Below are 21,905 nucleotides of genomic sequence, written 5' to 3'. Positions count from 1 at the left end.
GGAAAAGTAATTTCCCCCCCCCCCCTTCATCCCTTGTTACATCTTAATTCATTTACATTACGATTCGTATTACGAATTTGAATTTTTTCGAGTGGAAGAAAAATGTTAAATGTGATAATCATTCTCGAGAATTATCTATGCTGGATATTTTGTTAAATTGAGATTGAAGAGGTAGAACTTTCAAAAATTCCTTGAATATTACAACTCGGTAAAAAATAAAAAGAAATTCTTAAATTTATGTTATTTAGCAACATTTTCCATTTTAATTTATCATTCGAAGATTCTTCAATGAAAATCGAAACTTTGCGGATGTTTGAGAAGAAGTCGCGAGACGTAAAAGTGTTGGAGAAGGAAGGAAATAGAGGGGTTATTAGCAGCACGAGGAAAAGAGAGAGAGAGAGGAGGTGCAGCGTGAAAAATGTAAGGAGGAGGGAGAGGGTAAAAGTATTGCTGACGCGTTGGAAAAATCGCTACCGTTTCTAGGGGAATAAATTATTGATATACACGGCCACCCTCTCCCCTCCCTATCCGAGTTCAAGACGTTAAAGGGGATCTCTTCTTCGTTCGAGGATGCTCGAGTTATCCGATTATTTTATCACTGGTTATATTATTCTTAAACGAAAAGAAAATGGCGATGAGAGAGATGTAGGAGGAGGGGAAAGATTGAGACGTGTTAAAATTTAACGATATCCGCGATAGAAAAATCTCTAGCCTCTATGATATACGAGTTTTATGCTTAAAGGGAAATCATAGGATGGATGTCTTCCAATCATAATATTTAGAAAAAACAAATTAAGGATAAGTTTCTCTAACCTCTTGCCCCCCTTGCAATTTATCAATGCCAGATTGTTTATTACTTCTACTTATGTTTCTACGCCTCGAAGAATAAATAGACATAACACGAAATTACATGCATTCTATAATCACGTGTATTTATTTTTAGCGAAAATGATACTTTTTACGATAATTTTACGACAAATCGTGTACACATATTAATAAAATTCTCTCAAACTGTGAATATTAATCAAAAATTAATCGAAAGGAAACGAATACATATTGCAAATCATTATTTCGGATCCATTAAATCATTATCGCACGCGTTATTATTAACGCGATAAATCAAAGGGGATTTGGGGGATGGGCGGGTACTTTGGCCCCGGAAGAAAAACAGATTTTCTAGGCCAATGGCTTCCAAAAGCAATTTTGCCTTCGTACAATCATATTATTAGACAACCATTTTGGAATTCGCATAGATTTCATCGGAGAATTCGCGGTATGCGCATACAGGATATTTCACGCAACCAGGCCGAGTTGAAAGGATAGAAAGCGTGGATTTTCTTTTGGCAAAATTGCACAATATCGTCTAACTTGATTTTTAATCTCGTTCACATATAACAACATCCTTCTCTCAAGTTAAAAAAGTTACGCAATGTTCGATATATTACTTCGTTTCTCTTTTCATGTATTAATAAATAAATCGAACATCTGTATTTTGTATCCGGTGTAAAGATCGAGTACAACGAAACGTACACTTTCCAACTTTAATCAACTATCGAGAAAATCGTTACGCGCGATCAACGCTTCGAGCCAATTCTCGAAAGAAAAAGAAAAAGGAAACAAAGAACAGGAGAACCTATGAAGGAAAAAGAGCGAAGAGAGAAAGAGAGAAAAAAGACCGTCTTCATTCAACCGAAGAAACGATCGCGTTTATTCATAGCCGCACGATTCACGTGCGTCGCCGAGAGGCAGAAAACGCGCGTGCGATCGCGTACGATCTCTCCTTTTGCTCCTCACCGAGCCATCCACTGAATCACTTCTTCTATACGTAGACGCCCACACGAAGACATCCTCGTCGTCGTCGTCGTCGTCGTCGTCGCATTTTTGTTGCGGCCATCAAGGCCCCCAGACGCATCGGACGGAGGCCTCCTCGTTCCTCTGCTTCTTTATGCCGCGGATTAATCGGCTTCTCTCTCTTCCCCCTCCCTGCCCCGGGTTACGCGCGTGAAAAATAACGCGTCGCTTTGTGATCGACCCTTTTGTAACGAGAAATACATTTGTACCGTTCAATTTTGTCCACAGCGTGCAAAAATATTTATTATAAAAGTGTCGGTACTTCTTTCGAGTATGTAATCAAATTTGCAATAAATGATATTCGGATAAGCGGCGGAGTTAGTAATATATTCGGAGTTATTAATACTTTCACGAGGATACTTTGCAATGAGAATTTGAAATGGGCAGTTTCGAAATTGCATAACCAATTGGGAATTATATATTCATTTTCGTAAGATAAAAGTGTTATTAATAAATTTTATGGGGTTTATATTTGCGATAGAGAGAGAGAAAGAGAGAGATGTTTAAAAAATTACGGGTTCAAATGGGATAACATTTAATTTTTGTTCGAAGATGAAAAATATTCGGTGTTATAACAACCTTCCATAACAATTAGAATTCGCAATTAACTAAGTTTCGTTAGAAGAATATTAAAACGCTTAAAATATTTCAATTACAGATATATATATATTCACGAAGAAATAATTTGTTATGTTTTAAACGATTTGTGTTATTACAAATATACGATATCCGTTCTGGATTAGATTTGATCGAGGGGAGGAAGGGAAGAGAGAGAGAGAGAGACGTTGTCAAGATGTCATTTTTCAAACGTCGAGTCATTTATAATTAGATTGTTAGAGAAAGTTGTCCCCTTACCGGTTAATAAATTCGTTTACGTAATCCGTTGTGGTACGCGCAATATAATCGATGATTGATCATCGAATAATCGATCCGCGAGCCCCGTGCAGAATTCTCTATAACTCTATCAACTCTGTCACGAGCAAGACAAATCGTCGTCGCTCGAATAATTCCCTCCTCCCCATTGCCAGATTGGAGACAACGATTAACTCGAAGAATTCCTCTCCTCTCCTCCCCTCCCCCGTCGAAAAGATCATTCGAGTTTTTCGTGTATATATGCATGCACACACAACGAAGAGGATGATAATTAGACGATGAATTATGATCAGTCGTTTCAATGGGATAAATTTCGTTGCATCGAGTCGAGTACGGCCGTGAATGAATTTCTTCTTTGAACAAGTTGACCTCTCGCAACTTTGTCGCCTCACGAAGGAAATGAGAGAGGGAGAGAATTAATCCGCTCGAAGCAACGAACAAAACGAGTCGTTGACATTTGTACAATTTCTTATACTTCTTTCGATTCAAGAGACGAGAGTGACGAGGATTTTCATTAAAGAATTCCACGCGGGTCGAGAGGTATTTTTTTCTTCGAACGACGCGATATCGATTTTCGATCGGTTCTGTCGGAAAAGTCGAGGGAGGGAGGAAGGGAGGGAGGCTGTTTTGGCAAACGAAAGGGAGATATATATATATATATAGATGTATAATCGAAAGATGAATTATCCTTTGGAATATCTCCAGTGATCGAAACCGTGTCACTCTATCTTCTCTCTGAAAGCGGCTTGCATCCATCTAAGAATCTGGGAGAAGGAACTTTCGAATAATCCAACCTCTTCTAACATTTCGCGAGAAGCTTCGAAAGTTTTTCAATTTATTCGTTATATCGTTAGAATTCAGTTGGAGGAAAATCGGACGCTTTATTTCTGCTTTATTTTATGGCGTACAATAATCGATGAAATCGATAATGTCCGGTTTGTCACACTGACATTCGTCTTCTCTCGGATTAATGCAATTTTATTTGCAAATTTATCTTCCTGTCTTTTATTTGTCGTAAAAATTATGCCACACTCGTTCTCGCGAGTAAAATCATTACATCGTTTCAATATCGATCTTTTCAGAGAACAATACGAGTTTGAAAATTTTAGAAATATCGTAGAATCGTTATAACGATGGACAACGAAATTTAAAAATAATTTCAACAACTGAAACTAATCGCGCCATCTACAGAATTAATCCGCGCAATGTAAAGGATAATGGCTCGGGGAATAATTTACGAGCCCCCGACTTATTGTGAAGTTTGCTCGATTTCGAGTGGAATTCCGGCTAGAATTCGAGAGACGTAATGGCCGTAATCGCGATCGTTCCACCGGCATCGAGAAAATGTATCTTTAACGGGATTTCTTCCTGGATTTCTCTCCAACATTCAGAAAATTTCCTCGAGCAAGTTTTTCCCACTTTTTCTATCTTTCTTCTCTCTCGAATATTCGCGGTTTTAATTCACGGATCCGTGGAGGAATCCTCCCAAAAGAAATCGAAAATTCCCCGATGTCGGCTCGCGATTTATTTATTTAAAAATACGTTGTCCCATCCATTCTTCTCCTCCAATTTCTCGCAAATTTGCCCTCCTCGTTTATTTATCTCGTTTAAATCGCCGGGAGAAACGACGAGAAGCGCAACGATTTAATTTTACGATTACGATCTCGACGTTTCCTAGTTTCTGTATCGTTCGAACCACACCTTTCGCGTGGTGAAAAAGTTGGATGGAGGGTTCGGAAATACGCTTTTAACGAGATTTTTCGAGCGACGAATAAGGCGAGGCGCCACGGAAGAGTTTCTCGTTTCCCTTCGGTGTTAAAGTCGTCGACGCGATTGCAAACACTCTTCGAGTCTATTCAACGTTCTGGGCCTGTGAAAACCAGGGATTCTCTGGCTTCCCTTTACGACATTCAGATTTCACGAGATTTTTCGATCGAAACAGTTCTCCTGGATGGATAAAATACGCGTCACGTCAAATGTAATTCCTTTTTAATTCTTTTTTAAGCTGTGAAAAAATTTCGTTCATCCTCACTCTATTCAACGAGTTTTTAATTGTTTTTAATTTTTGCAAAAGCTTAATGGATATTCCAAGAACTATAGCCATACAGTAGAGAATTCGTTGATCGATAATAAATTTAATCGTAAGGCGTCGATTAAAAAGTTCGCATCGTTTAAGATCCCGCATTCATCCCCCCTTTCCCTCCGATGGAAATCATTAATCTTGTTGAGGAGGTGTTTCAGAAGTGTGACGCGTGCACGGGATCAACAGACCCTCGTTTCAGATCCACGAGATTGGCCCATTGGTTGAAAGGACAAATCAATCAAACGGGCGGACAAAGAGTATTCCTTGTTAAGTTTCTTTCATTTCGATGACAAATTTCAAACGCCTCTCGGAGAAATCTGTTTGTTCAACCGTGAAACCCCTTTCCTTTCGCCGATATTAATCACGATTTGATAATTGAACGAGATTGAAAACTATTTCTTTTTTTTCCCACGAATCGATCTACACGAATGAAAGTATATTTTTATCTATGATTGCTACAAACTGGTTCGCAATTATTTTTGCTGTAAAAATATACGATATTATACAATCACGAATATAAACGTACCAAAGAAGAAGAATAAACGAGAAATGAAAACTCTTTCCCGGACGAAGCATCAACTGGCCACCTAATAGCGCAGTTGTGTAACTAACTCCAAATTATCCGTTCCAGCCTCCTCCGAAACAACTCGAAGGCTGAGCCTCGACCACACAACTGGTTCGAGGGAACCAGACCCGTTGGCGAAATCGGGCCGGCCACTCGTCCATTTCCGGTTCGAGGCTCGATTGTTTACCGAGATTAATCGAAATCTGCGCGCGGCAGAAGAATCGGGATGAAACTCTGCGAGAATCCCGCGAGCGGGAGAGTTCTCGCTAGGAGAAGAGTGGCGCGGTCCTCGAGCGGAGGGATGATCGCGAGCGAGAGAGAGGGAGGAGGGGGTTTGGGCTCGCACTGCCAAAACCCGCGACCCAGATACCGATCGACCCACCGACACACATTACAGGAGTGGGAGGGGTGCGGCCAGATGGAAAAGGAGAGAGAGAGAGAGAGAAATCCTATCCCCCGCATTACGAACACTGCGTAACAACGAATCTCTATCCCTTTCCAATTCTTTTTTAGTAACCTTGAATTCGTCTCTCTTTTTTCTTTTCTTTTTGAATAATTTTCATTCGAAGCTTGTTCTTCTTCTTCTTTTCTGGTTTTGGTTGAATTCTACCTGGTGATTCTGTCTCCTTTAATCGCTAGAATTTGTCACTCTTTTTCAATAAAGTAAGATTGTATATACTCGTTTCTTGTGCGATTTTGAGGATTATTTAGAAATAAAAATCGAAGCTTCTCCGCTATTTATGCCTCGGATCAACGTAATGTATCCACAATGAATTTGTCTCTGCAATTCTGGGATCGCGTTTATGCAACGTTTATTTCTGAAATATACAGAAGAGCGTGGTTTACGCGCGTTAAAAGTTATCGTCCGATTGAATTGCATAAACAACGACACTGAACGTTCTCCCGATTCGATCCATTCTCCTCCTAATCTTCGCCCCATTTTCCGTCCTCCTTTCCTTTCCCTTCCTTTCCTTTCGCGTGTGCTCCCCTAATTTCTGCGCGCATCAGCCGCTTATAAACCAGCGTGCACACAACGACGACGAGGGGGAGATGCCGCATTCGTGGTCGCGCGTGCGTGCGTGTTGGCCACGCGCGTGGTAAGAACCCTCCTCCCTCCCCCTTCGCGCACAATGTTATACGCAGTGTTGCACCCCCGAACGCGGAAGAAGCCGATTCGATGGTGCGGAGGAGGATTCGAGCTGTGCGTAACGTGCGTGCTCCGCTCGAAATAGAATCGCCTCGAACCGCCGCCTCTTCTTCTTCTTCTTCTTCTTCTTCTTTTTCGCCTTAAAGTTTCCGCGCTCGTGACTCACCATTAAACATAGTGTCGCTTGTTATTTCGTGGGATATTATCGGGGGTATAATTGAGATTATTTTGTACGTTATAAAGGGATAAGTTATCTATATCTCTCTTCTGATTCCTTTCCTTGGTAAATGTATGGCAAATGTATAGAATGGAAAGAGATGGAAAGAAGCTTGTTAAGGAGAAATGTAATTAAGGAATTTGGATGGATGGTTTTTATAAGTTTCAATGTGTGAAATTGAATTGAAAAAGACGATAAATTGAAAAGATGAGCCAAGTTCGTAAAAAATTTCATTTATACAAATAACTGTATATACCTAGTATATATATATATATATACGCTATTAACATGTTCTCCCGATGGGTGAAATTACGCGTCTCGCGACCGGTGTTACGATAATTGCCACCATGGGGCAGGCAATCTTTTTCACAGAGTGTATTCACGCGTAATATCCTGCCTTGTTTCCTCAAGCTAATAATAAACTTTAATTAAACGTGGTTTAACGCGGAATCGTGGCGTCTCGATTGGCGGGAAACGCGCTATTTCCCCTCCCCTCCCCTCCATCGCGATGATGCCACGTCCCATCCCGAGAGATGAAATACTCGTACGCTCGTGAACTCGTGTCGGATGAGACACGCAATCAGGACGGTGGCCAATTAGCGAGGACGGTTAAGTAGGCGGTGACAAGTTATGATAATCGTAAACCTGTGCGTGCGTGCGTGCGTGCGTGTGCGTGTAGCTCGCGCAACCGGCCATTGTCCAGGGACATTCCGCTCGCGGTTAATCAGCCGTCACGGTAAACTTAACCCTTACAAGTTTGTGGGACAATCCGTTTATGCATATTACCGCTCCAAATGAAGCGGTTGTGGTTTATAGGACTTCGTATCTCGTAAAATTTAATACGGTTACGGGCGAGGAGTCCCCGCGCTCAGCCGCCTCCTGTCTTGCTGCTCTTATTTTCCCTTATTTCTTATTTTATATCTTATTTTTCTTATAATCCCCTTCCGCGGGATTAGGGAGAGGATGGAGAAATTTTAATTCGTGGAGTTATATATTCGTGGAGGCCTTTAGAAATGTATAATGGTTTCAAAGTGGAGGAGGAATTCGTGGGATTCGAGGCGTAAAATCGAGTGTCTGCAAGCAGGCCACGGCCCACCCTCCTCGGTCTAGAATGTAAAATTTTCGGTATCGACGATTCGGGGGAAGGAAAACCGCAAACACGGGTTTCGCGTAGCAAATCGCTCGCGTGATTGGCCGATGTGCCAACACTGGCCTATTGCGCGCAGCCTGAATCCTTCTACAAATGTATGAGAAAAATGAAAATTCTTACTTAAAAGAATCCTGAAAAGGTTTCTTCGAATAAAATCACTTTTCAGATTATCCTTCGTTTCTTATCTCGTTGACAAATTTCTGATTTGAGTAAGAGAGAGAGAGAGAAAAGTAACAAATACTCAGTAAGCCTCAATTTTCATTATTACCTATATTATACAGACAGTTGGATAAATAAAAAGGGTGAATTTTGCAACTTCCGTGTTACGTTAGAAAGAATAATGTCGAAGAAATCACGATCCTCCAAAATTTAAAGCGCGCTTCGTAAGTTCAGCTTCTTGTACACGACGTGGATACGTGACGCTTTAAACGGGGAGCTACCATTCTACCTCCTCCTCCTCTCCGTATCTCGACGGAGAAAGGAAACGCGACAAAGCTTTCCACGTTATCCCACGTTAACAATCTGTCGATAATAGGCCTGGAGGGTCATCGAGCGGGAGGGAAAAAAAGGAAATGGAGGATGGCCGGGAGGGGTGCCAAGATCCAGCGCAGCTGGGTCAGGACGTCGAGAGGGTTGCTCCCGTTAACGTTCCAACGACGACGACCAGGAAAGGGAGAACTGTGTGTTCGATGCTGGGGAACGAGTTCAAGTTTTCTACGTGCCCCGCTCGCAATTTTCTTTCCTTTCGTGTGAATGCAACTTCGCGAGAATTGGAACTAGCCAACATCTATCTCGATGCGAACTATCGATCAATTTTTCCAACTCGATCCTTCTTACTATAGTTTCAAACTATTCTCATAGTCTTTGAGAGATCTTGCAGAGATTTTTTTGGATGGTAATTGGAAAATATTTGATAATATTTGAGACAGAGTTTTCAGGGGAAACCGTTGAAAAAGTAACTGGTTAAAGATGTTAATAATAACTTATTCGTAGCTATTACGGTTAATTCGCTTTTCACAGTAAAGTTATCAAAGTAACTATTAAATTCTGCCCCATCCCTGAGTTTGGGAGTAGAACTCACAAAAGTATTTTTCACCGAGTTGAAAGTTAGATATTAAAGTTTTACCCGGTAGTGAAAGTTAGTATACTATATATATATATATACATTTGCAAAAAAAATACTCTCGCAAATTTTACTTTCTAATGTATTCATGTATCTTTAGCCCGACGACAATTACCATTCTTTATTACATTACACATGTCGAGCTCCTTGTATTGTATTTGCTGGTTGCAAATCGATAAACCGATTCACTTATCGTACGCGAAAACGCAGTCGACTGTGTTGCCGGGTATTATCTAAGTCGCTCGTTAACAATGACAAATGATACGTGGCAAATCTACACTGGCATACAAAAAAGAAAAGAAAATCCAAATTATCATATCGCAAGTAGAACAAGGATATACAATTATATCTATCCAATTATATCTATCCATCTTGCATCTACATCCATCCATGCAACTGATACACAACCAACCAATCTATTTATATATGTATATATATATGCACTTTTTTTCCATTTTCTTTTTCAATCGTGACGCGTGTCAAGCACGATCGCGTCGAATCGGATTTGGAACGAAAACAAGGCAGAATCAAGTCCTCGATTTTCATCCAATCCAACGGAACGGGTCGAATTACGGATTTACGGATCGGGTTTTGTATAAATCGAAAGCGATATCGGATATCGTCTCCAATTAAGATAAACAATCATCGAGCGCGAGTTTCAACGCGATGATAAAGGGTGAAAGTCATCAGGCCAGATTCCTTGGTTGCAACGATGGAACGACGGCCCATGGACAACGACAACTCTCGTCCGTTTCGACGTCCATTGGACAAATTCGAGCGGATAACGACACGCGGTGAAAGTGGTGGTTTATGAGTGATAACGAGGATGCGGTGAATCGGCGTCACCATATTTTCGAACCGATCGAATAGAGAAAGTTGCGTCGATCTGCGCGTCGTCTGTGCGTTAATTATAGGCCGAGTGGTGTAAGTTTTGATTTATGGACGGCGATTGTCGTATCGACGTAACTGGGTTGATTAGAGAGGCTCAAGGCGATCAAAACGTTCTTAAAAGAGTCGTCTCTTAAACTGCTGCCACTTTTTTCTTAATTCTTAACTGTAAACGTAGAAATTCAATCATCTTCTCTTTGCTTTCATTGTGCTATTGAAACTTGCTATTGAAACGGCAGAGAATTCCTATTATTATATCGGGAATATTTGCAATACTTTGCAAAAAATCTTCATTAATGTTACTTATTTCTATCTAATTGAAATCAATTATCCATCCATCAAGACTCGCAAAAGTAGACTTTAAAAAAAAAAAAAAACAAAAAAGAAGAAATTTTAAGATCTTCTTCGAATAGTCTCTTGCAAAAATAGACTTTTTTAAAAAAAAAAAAACAAAGAAGAAGAAATTTTAAGATCTTCTTCGAATCGTCTCTTGTGACCGGTGTAAAGATAAAAGTGTGTCCAAGTGCAAAAGAGCAACAGCTGCAACAGCAGCAGCAGCAAGTAAACCCTTTAACACTGCAGAATCGTCTCGTTGGACTCGATCAGAAACTTTCGTCTAGAGGATCAATTAGATTAAAGGAGAGGCGGCGAGACGAGAGAGGGTGGTGGATGATGGTAGTTATCGTTTTCGCGACGAGGCGAGAACGAGGAAGTTCTGAAATCGTTTCGGGTTCAATTAAATCCAGACAATGTCCAGATTACCATTCTCGAGCGCTCGTTACTTCATTTTGTTAAGAGAGAAAGAAGTAACCCAGTCGCTTCTTGACGACCAGACCGCTCGCACTCCAATCGAATCGTTTAATCTAGTTCGTATTTTCCTTTTCTCTTTTTTTTTTCTCTCTCCTTCTCTTTATTCGATCGAAAGAGAAAGAGAGAGAGAGAGAGAGACAAAAAGAATAAATACTAACGAGTACCTAGTGATGGAACAACGTTTCGTGAATTGGAGGATGGTTGTGGAATAATGGAAAGCAAAAAACGATTTCGATGGAAAACGCGAAATCCGATAAATTCCGGGTAAAAAAAAAAAAGAGAAAAAAAATTCGGGTGCGTCCATCATGGTTCCCTGAACTTCCAACTTTTTCCCACGCGCGTCTGACACACGTTTGTCTATCGTTTGAATAGAATTAATTTTGCCTATGATCATCTTGTTTCTTATTTTTTAATCGTGTACAACAAAAATCGTAGTTTGTAGTTGAAGTAATGTGAAATTCAATGTATCAACGCATGATTACCTTCCTTTTTTAATACAAATTCGAGGAAAAATTTAATAATTCAATGTATACGATTCATATATAGAAATTTCTTTCGAACGAATATCTCGAAGATGATATTGATAAGAAATTGTATCGTATTTAAATCATTATTCCACAAACCTTTCTTTTTCGTTTTTTACATCAAAAATAATCTTCCCTCCCAAAGTATTCAATCGATGAGCACGACAATGGCGCGATGATTTTTCCAATCCCGACTGCTCGCGGGGTTTGCGTATTGTGCAACGCCTCTTCATTGCTCATTGTCCACGGGGGATCGTTATCATCTCCATTGGAATAAGAGTACTCCTTTGAAAGGAGAAAAGGAGGATGCGTCGTAACGAGGCCCACGAGGAATGGGATGAACGAAGGGGGTTAGGCCTAGAACACGTGATTTATGAAACAATTTCTTCTCGTAAGCCACGAGATTTATCTACCTTGAAACTTATCCATTGAAGATAGTAAGAATGATCGAATTTCACGCTGATTAATAATATATATATATATATGAATTTTCTTTTCCTTTTTTTTTTTTTTTTGAAAATAAATGGTATCCTCGAATTGATAATATAACGATGAATCCATTTTTTTTGTCGAGGAAACCACACACTTCTATTTAATTCAAACGTTTAACATGTCAGGTCGATCTTAGTAGCCTCAATTTTTGTTCATTCATTGTGCACATCGTATAAAAGGAAGTTTAAAGTTTAAGAATCGCGTTTAGAAAGGCTTTAAAAAAGGCTTGTAAAAAAGTATCTTGCATCTCAACTATATTATACTTTAGACCAAAAAAAAAGAGAGGTTGAATAAATTTCTTTGGATAAAAGAAACATTTTCTCCTCACTCATTTGTGAGAGAAATAATTAGACGAATTTGTTATTTATTTACGCGGAAAAAAATGTCGTTTTTAATTTTGTAAAATATGAACGAATGTCAAATACTTTTACGAAGATAATAGATTGGAGAAAGTGTATAAAGGAAGTGTATATATATATATATAAAGGAAAGCAGGCACACGAGAGGATGAACAGTTTGGAATTTCAAAACTCACCGTGTATATCGGACAAGAATTCGTTGGATCAATTTCCCCTGGCGCGACAAGTATACGCTCGTGTCACGTACCGGTCGTGTTTGCACGAGGAAACGAATGCATAGCCGACAAATGGATTCAGGTGGACTCTGGCACGAACTTACACGACGAATATTTCACCGAGGAACCACGAATTTAATACGATAGGCTTTGAACTTGCGAAATATATAGCCTGGCCGGTGTGTCAACAACCTCCTCCAGAAACGCGGTCCTGCCGGCTACTCTCCCCGCGGATGTGTGCGGTTGCAAAACAAGATTTCCTTGTTTAAGCTCGTCTGGGCTTTGCACAAATCGGCCGATTCCTCTGCTATTTTGTTACGATTATTATTACTCCCCAAGAAAAAGAAAAAAAGAGAGAGATTATCCGGGAAATATACAAGTAAAATTTGATTTACCAAACGAAGAACTTTGATGAGATTAAATATTTAATAAAAGTTTCTCCAGATGTTTATGTTCAAGTAAGTAAATTAACGAAATTTGTTTGCTTCTTAATCTAACGTTGAATAAAATTTAATTTGCTTTTTAAATTGCTAAAAGTGATAAATGTAAATAAGAAAATTTTATCGATAATCGAATAAAATTCACTTTACGGAGGATAATATTGGAATGACGACATAGTTTTGCTATAATACCAAATATGGTGAACGGGGATGGACGTAACGAAATCCTTTCCAATAACAATTTCTATTTCCAACTAGTAACGGGGGAAACTTTTTCGCGATTCCATTTATTTCTAAATCGCTCAGTGTCAAGCTATTTCCTGGGCGAAACGAAATTTACGCCCGGGGTAAATGGAGAGAGAGAGAGAGTGTTCGCGATGTCGATGAAAATTTTCTCGCTCGCTCGCTCGCTCCACACGATGATTGCATCGTTGAACCCGGCAAAACCATCGTGCACCGTGTTGTGCTGATTTATAGTCTGTTTAACTAGTATCTGTTAACTGGAATCCGCAAACACGGATTCGGTGTTATCGACAGAATTGAAAAGATCGCAAACATTCTACCTCGTCATCGGAGAATTATGGCCGATGAATGGTGAATTAGCGCGTGAAATGTTCGTTTGTCGTCATAATTTAGACGCGCAACAATTATTAAAATAACTCGCAGAGTATTAAAATTAAAATTATAATGGAGATGAAATGAATTTCGAGGAATTCAATAGAACAGAGTTGCAAAAAATAAATAGATTCTGTTTGTTATATTCTTTTTTCGCTTCGTATTTGAAGAGTAATTAATTATACTTTTCAACGTTCTTCTTTTCATCAATTTTTATCCTATACCATCGTAAAGAAAAACTACAGCATTCGAATCCGTGTTTGCGAACCCCGGATTGAAACGGGGTCTACATGCATTTTGCCAAGGAATTCCCTTTCATTCCTTTAACATTGATTATTCTTTCTTTATTCGATATTTGAATCTCCATTATTTCCTCCACGTTATCTTTCGGATATTCTTCTATTCCATCCAGGAAGATCCAGGAAGAATGAATAAGTGAAAACGAAATTAATATTATTATTTCGTTAAAAATAAAATTCTTCTAAAAAGTAATAAAAAGCATACGATGATTGCGCGATTATATCGTGATACACGTAGCGTATAGTATCGTGCAGGGTCGTGCTACGTAAGTCCCGTTACAAACAATTTCAATTTATTTCCCCCAGAGTGGGACGGAAATTAAAATCGATCATTGCACGGCCGTATCTCCGTGAGATCGTTCCTCCACCCTTCTTCTCCCGTTCTCCGTCTTCATCTTCCTGCTATCGAGACGCCTCGAGATTGCTTCTTGCCCGATGAGAAACCCATCTAAATAAATAATCACGCTCAAATTCAATCGACATGTTATTCGGGTCACTCGACCTTCGCCCATCGATCCGTCCGTTTTACAACCGGAACTTGGCTAGAATTGCACTCTCTACTCTCGTTTCTCTTTTCCTCCCTCCAAGATGCTGTTAATATCTATTTGAAACAATGAATGCATCGACGTTCAGTACAGACTTTTCTTCGGGATAAGAAGTTTTATTTTCATCCGGAATTCAATCGATCGAAATTACTCTTTATCGGCTATTTCTGATTAATTAAACAAAAATTAATTCCTTTCCTTTCGCGATATTCCTCTCTCTTAAATCCTTAAATTGCGTTTTTTTTTAAAATCTTCTTCTTCGCAAATAAAGAAGAAGAATAATATTCTCAATGTATGTATTCCAACTATAATATTCTTTAATCTTTAAATATCCTTTTTTCCACCCCTTTTTTCAAAGCTGCGTCAAATAAAATCCTTTGTCTCGAAAAAAACTTTCCAGTGTCCCAATTTCGACGCGAAGGATCGGCATCCACTTACAAGGGGGGAGGAAATTACCCCCCCAGAAACAATTAAGCGCGTTTCGACGTTCGATGAGAGATCGAAGGGTCGAAAACAGTTCTCGCATGCATATGCATGGCGGGGGTGTTTCAGAAGAGTCTGAGGACGGGGAGACTTTCACAGGGAGGAACGCTGAATAAAAATGATGGTCGAAGCCGGAATTGAAGCGGACGATCAAAGAGGGATCGGTGGACAAAGCCGGGTAAAAACGTTGTACGCGACAGACTCCCCCCCACCTCCACCCCGTAGAAAAAATCGATCGACCGACATGCGTCCAGGTATAATTCGATGGCGCCTTTTTTTCCCCCGAGGAGAAGTCGCCTAATCGAGTACCCAGCCCGGAAATTCGTTCGAATTCCATCGAAAATGGACGCTCGGACGTTTCAATCGAGATGCAGGGGAACGATTTGCTCGGTTTTTGAACGGACAGACATGGAGCAAGTGAACAAAGGGAAAGGGAAAATAAAAGGGGTGGAAGAGTTAAGGGGGATGCGTATCACCACGGCGTGACCGAATTAATTATTGGTTTTTTCTGGCGAGTTCTATCCTTTTCTTTTTTTTTCTTTTTGTCCCTTGGCATTGTCCTGTTGCCCTCTCTGCGTTCTTCCGCTTCCGCAATGCGATTCCGCTCTCTCTGTCCCTTCTTCGAGGGAATCAGCGATGGGTTCAAACATCTCGCGAATTCGAACTTTGATCGGATTCGAACGTACGAATATTTTGGATAAAAGAGACAATATTTATACATCAAATATATTATTTAAAAAGTTGTTTACGCAATTTTGATTTTTAAAATTCCAACTTGTATATTTCAAGCCATATCATCGTAGAAATATTGTTATCCTCGATAATAACAATTCGAAAATATATTGTACGTAATTTTGTAACACATGGTAACTCGATCCCATCCCTAGTCACGTTTAACCCGAACAAAAGAACAAGACAAAGTATCGCAAGTACAAAGCGCACGTTCTGTCTCTCCCTCTCCAACCATCCATTCCCTCGTCTAACTCTTCCTTTTCGTTCTTTTATGTTACCAGTCCTTCATTTCCCCGATCATACCGATCGGTTCGCCGTTCCTCCACCTCCATTGTCGCATCATTCCCTCCTCGTTCCAAATTTCCACGTGATCCGTGATCACTGCAGCCTTTGACTTCTCGGTTTCTCGCCATTTTCAACCGGCGATAAGGAATCGTTATTATTATGGAGGAACGTAAAAAGGAAGAAGAAAGCGGGTGGAGTATGGAAGTCAGTCGTTCTGACTGTGCAACTTTTTGGGCATTGGCACCCTACAAAAATATGAATCATCTCGATATACCGCGTCACACGAGTCTAAATGTGGAGGAGGGAGGAGGAGGAGGAGGTGTCTTTCTTCCTTTCCATTTCCCTCGTGAAGAATTTTTGAACGAGTTTTGGTCCCGATCGATTCGATCTCCTAGGTTGGAAGCTTTTTTCGATCGCTTGTCAGATATTCGAGGGAGCGAGATTTTAAGGGGGAACGGGGAATGGGTGAATCTTCTTCGCGATTCACGCTTTGTCTTATGCATTTTTAAATGCATCTTTGTGGTCTTATCGATGATTCCATTATTCGGACATTCCTCCTCGAGTTCTATTTCGATATTCCTTCCATCAGAATGGAAATACACATTTCTCGTCTTCCAATTTAATTTCGTTCCATTTTATCTTTGTCTCGCTTCATTTAAATTACTTATGACTCGATTATACACGTTTGTATCTTGATCCTTCTTGTTCCATCCCCAGATTCTTTGAAAATGGATTTTATATAGTGGATATAATCAACACATTTTGTAAGTTACACGCCAACGAGTAAAATATTTTATTTCCAATTCCATTTCAAGCTTCACTTTCCTCCAATTAATCTTTAATTTGCATACAAATCGAATAATAATAATAAAATTCCATTCTTACAACGCTTCAAAAATTTTCCCTTGAATATTTACAGAGAATTGAAAAAGTATTTCGAGAAGACACGAATATCAGAACAATTAAAGAGAAGACAAAACTGTTACACTAAAGCGCGTTTACCAACAAGAAGAGAGGAGGGAGAAGAAGAAAATTGGCCGAAAAAAGGGGAATCGAGCATTTCCCCGAATGCCAGAACGAGAATGGTGGAAGAACGGTGGCGAGACAAAGGTGGATGGAGTGGCGGGAGCCGGGGGGAGGGGTGGAAAATGGGTGCTCCGGGTGGCCCGGTGTATCTGACACGTGTTTTAACGCGTATCGTTCGACGTGGCTGGTGCATCTGGGTCACGCTCACCCCCCAAAGCGTTTTCCAAAGTCCTTCCAACGCTCTGCACTGCGGCGTTTTTAACGGTTACTGCGGCGCAGGATCGCGATGATCGTCGACCGGTCATTTTCTGTCCCCCTGGCCAGGGGGGGTTGGCGAAGAAGACGATAGTAAGCAGAGGAGAAGGAGGAGCGGAACGAATACGTTGCTTCCCTCTCGAATTCGCGGACGGGGAAGCTGGAAATTTCTATCAGAGAGGGAACAAAGGGTTGTGGAGATGAAAGGGGTGGCTCGTTGAGACGATTTATAGCAGCGTTTTTTTTTTTTTTGTTTGGATGGAGGAGTTTTAGAGGAGAGGACAGGACAGAAGTATCTATTGCGTATTTTTTTTTGTCGCTTTGGAAACGAAAAGTTAAAAATTTAGAGAGAAAAATCGTAGATAGAAATTGTATTAGTAATATCCGATCTTTTCTGGTTGGCTCTGGTTTCTCCGATTTTACGAATAAATAATGAGCTGTTAAGACGATTTTTTTTTTTTTTAATAAAATTTATATTCAGAGATTTCGTGTTGAAACGAATATGAATAATTGATTTTACACGATGATTTATTTCTCATTTAAAGCTTTAATGACATAGTGATTTGTTTAGAAATTTTATTGCATTTTAATTTATTTACGTTTTCGGCTTCGAGTATTTCTATTTACAAAAAAAAAAAAGAAAAAAAAAAAAAAAAAAAAAAAAAAAAGAAAAAAACATCATCGTAATAAATTCAATTGTTCGAAAAAAAATACGTAAAATATTTACTTATCTTTAAGCGAAATATTTATTGCGCGTTATAAGCATTTATTACTTACCAGCATACTTTCATATCTATTAGTTTCTTTTATTATTATTCATATATGCTGAAACATAATTTTCCATTAATTAATTAATAATAAAAAAAAAAAACGATAGCTCGTAATAACTAATGAATAATAAAATGCGCGCGCCTATAAACCTATCGAACATCTGTCATTTAACCAGCACCTCGAGTACCGTTAATTGCGAGAAACTTTCGTCGAGATAATCGTTTGGTCCCGCTGCGCGGGCAAGCCAAGGATCGGGATTAATTTCCACCAGCTCCGAAACGGGATGTCGATTAATTAGCAACGGGCTAGACGAAGAATGATCAAGAACACGATGACGACGACGACGACGACGACGAAGAAGAAGAAGAGGAGGAGGAGGAGGAAGAACAAGCGGTGTCGATGTAGCTGGAACATGGAATTAATTAATAACCGATCTGGGCGGTTGAATCGCGTGCTCGAGACAATTCGAGACCTCGTGTCGTCGGTATTTAATATAGTTTCTCGATACGAGACCAGCGCACTAAACTGTCTCGATTCCAGACAAATTGAAAAGGAATCGAAGGGAGATTCCTGGAAAAGTTGTTGGTCGGAAATATTAGACGCAACGGAAGGAGAAGGCAAATATAATATTTCAAACAAGTATGTACGTACGTGTATCTCTTTGCGAGAATTCGTAAGGTTTAGTCGAATGGATATTTTTGGAAGGATTATTGTGAGTGAGATTGACGAGTTCATTTAGATAAAAATGGGGGAGATATAATATCGTTTTCCGATTTCGATTTGTTTTATTCTGTTGACTGAAGGAAAAGTTTTTGATCACCTATTTATAATTGTAATTACGAATATTCCGTTCAATGTACCACATTCGAATTCAATTAAGAGTATTTCGAGTCACCAGATTTCAAAGAACCGATGTTACATATTTAAAATCGTATCTATCCATCGCATCATTCATCGTGAACTCCCCGCTAGCGTATTAATTATTTCCGTGGAAGCGTTCGAACAATCCCTTTGCAGGTCGGGTTTCCGGCCTTTTGCGTTACGATTCCATGAATTTAATGAATCGAAACACGCGCTCAGAGGATTAAAACCGTCGCGTAACGAGATTCCCCTCTACGTTACTCCGTTCTCTGATATATTTTCCGCCGATAAGCCGTGGGTCATCAACGGAATATCAGAGGAAAAAGAAAAAAAAGAAGAAGAAGAGTTTAATTTCGAAAAATAAATTAACTCGTTCGAAACTGACGCAACATAAGAATTTCTTAATGAATAATTAAAATTTTTCAAAAAAAGAAAAACGTGAAAAATGATTTTTCTTTTTTTACAATTATTATTTTTTTTCCTTCTTATCGAAAATCAATTGGAGGAAGAGCATTTTAAATTTTTCTCTGAACGTGTCAAATCGAGAAATCAGAATTTTTCACGAGTGATTCAAGCGCGAAAAATCTCCCCAATTTTTAATTATTTCGTTTCAACTCGTTTCTGTTTTCTTTTTTCCTTTTCTTTTTTTTTCCCCAGTATCGCCATCGAATAAACCTGACCTGGTTTTTAATACGCGGCCACGTTGGTTGGAAATGAATAAAAATTTATTCAACGCTCGTTGCCCGCAACACCGAGCCGAATGAGAAACGTTTCGTTTTTAAGCCGGGATTGGCGGGAACGATACATGGCCGTATTGCGAGATTGCGGTAGCGTTGTGCGACTACCATCGATAAATGTGAACTCGAGCGACGATTACGTGTCGTCGTTTTTTTTTTAATTTGCCTCGATGTAACTCTTGGATGGAGAAAAAAATACAAAACGTTTCTCTCTTTCTCTCTCTCCATTGTCTTTCTACCTCCGATAAAAATTATGATTCGCCAATCTCGTTGGTTTGCAATTAATGGAATACTTTAAGCGTGATCGTTCTTTTATCCTGAAAATCTGCGATGCGACAATTTTTACTCAGAAATCCTTCTGAAAAATTAAATCCTCGAACGTAATTACCTCGGAGAGAGAAATTGTAATTTCTTGTATTTTCATCGAATCGCGTACTTTACGTTCGAATATCTAATTCTCCGTTTTTACGATTAAGTTTCGATTGAAAATATTCGTATATTGGTTTTCTTCGAGGGAAGACAAAAGACACGTATTGGGCCTAAAATTCGACGATTCCTTTTTCCTTCTTCTCGATCGAACGAGGGAGGATTTATTATTGATAAATGGTGGCCGGCCACGCGAACACGCATCGGGCGAAAGGGATGTGCGCCGCTACAAAGAGAGACGGTAAATCAGCAAGGGAAATGGGTAGCTCATTAATAAGGAGATGGTAGGGTGAGATGGTGGTGTATACCGGCCAACTCGCAACTGGCAACCTACCAAGTCACGAACAATACACCCCTAAAGTTCCGACACGTTGGTATAGCCGACTCACCCTCCCTTAAAAATATCACCCTTCCTACGTTTCCTGCGCTCCCGAAACGTGCAAAGGCGTCCAACGCCAATTTTATTTCGCTGCTTTATTCCGTTCTTCTTTTCTCGAAGATTCTGAAAAATTATTTATTTAGCTTTCGAGGCCTTTTAAAAGAGTAATAATCATTAAGCTGTTGTAACTCTTAATTCGATTGAGCTTCTTTAGATTTATCTTAACAAAATGTTTCCAAACAGACACGTATTGGGCCTAAAATTCGACGAGTTTCCTCGATTCCTTTTTCCTTCTTTTGAATCGAATAAGGGAGGATTTATTATTAATGGTGGCCTTTTGATTGGCTCCATTTTCATTTCAAGATATCTGAAATCAGAGGATTGATGAAGAAGAAAAGGAACACGTATTTCCACTTATATAATTACTCAAGAATTTGGAGAATGATATATATATATATATGATTTCATTGTATGGTAGATGAAAATAGGAATTTCTCCAAGTATAAATATATCTTGTTCACGAGCTTTTCGAGCAAAAAAAATCTATCTCGACGATCGAGCTAAACGATAATCTAGCGAGACAGGAAATTGCCGTTACAAAATCCAGTCTCGATTCCCATTGGCCGGAGGGTATTTCTAGAGCTACCAGGTATACACGAGGCTGAAAATTTATTCGTTCGGTATTAACATGTCGCGGAAGACGCACACCCTCCTGTCTCGATTCGGCCGGGTAACAGTTTAGAACGGTCGTTTGCAGGATCGATATGGGGAGTATAATGTCGGTGAACGCGGTAGATCAAAGCGTGTTCCGTCTTCTAACGCGCTCTACCCTCGCGGCTATAATCACGGCAGCGCGTGTAAACGTTCTCCAGCCTCCACCTCCGCGCGCAGATTTGCGTGTCTGCGTTCTTCGATCTTGTCCATCACGATATATTGCTGTGTACAAGGCTATTTCGCGAATTTTCAATCGCCAATAGCGATTTTTCTTTTTCTTCTTCCACCTATTTTATTAACGGTAAAATTTATTAACTCAAAGTTAGTTATTATTATACGATCGATAAATTTTAATTACAGGATTAATTGAAGGCAAACAGCGAAAAAGATGAATATCTCAAGCGAGATTTATTTTCATTATTGAAAATAAATAAAAGATTTTCTAAGATTCTTAATAGAAATATTAAACAGTGGATTGGAAATGAATAATGTGATTTAACTGCAAAGTTATTGGTATATGATTCTTCAAAATTATTCTTCCAAACCGGAATTATCGGGATGGTTTCAACGAAAGAAAAGGATCGATCCTTCTTTAGAAAGAGAAAAGCTTTCTCGCGAGTACATCCAATTTCATTTCCAAACCATTGAATCTTCTTCGTTTAATAGCGTTACGATTATTATTCTCCAACAATAAACGCTCACGAATCGTGGAACAGGAGCAGAGGATATCGAGCACAAAGGGGGATATAATCGGATACACCAACGTTAATGAAACATTCGCGGGATAACATTGATGCGAGAGCAACTTGGAAAATAGAGTTACGCTTTGAGCTAGAGAGCAAACTTTCTTTACACCTCTTTTCCTATTGTTCACCATCGTAACCGGAAGAGGACGAAATTTCTCTTCTCTGAACAACACTTTGCGTTGAGGCAGAATTTCTTCCGAAATCTAAAGCTTTCTCACAACGAAAGGAAGAAGAAGAAGAAGAGAAAGAGAGAGAAATATATAATAGGAGAGATCCTGAAAGAATTCGAAAGGG

The 21,905-nt window shown here is 39.5% G+C and overlaps 1 protein-coding gene across 1 annotated transcript in view; it reads right to left on the bottom strand.

Annotated features, from left to right (window-relative positions):
* The window catches only part of LOC102677055 (very-long-chain enoyl-CoA reductase), a 118,750-nt gene that overhangs the window by 34,112 nt on the left and 62,733 nt on the right, over window positions 1-21,905 (bottom strand). The gene's annotated exons all lie outside the window — the stretch shown is intronic.

Source organism: Apis dorsata, unplaced genomic scaffold, assembly GCF_000469605.1.
Source record: "Apis dorsata unplaced genomic scaffold, Apis dorsata 1.3 scaffold_165, whole genome shotgun sequence".
In the NCBI taxonomy this organism is placed as follows: domain Eukaryota; kingdom Metazoa; phylum Arthropoda; class Insecta; order Hymenoptera; family Apidae; genus Apis; species Apis dorsata.
Note: the sequence above shows the minus strand (reverse complement) of the source record. Positions and strands in the feature narration are given on the sequence as shown.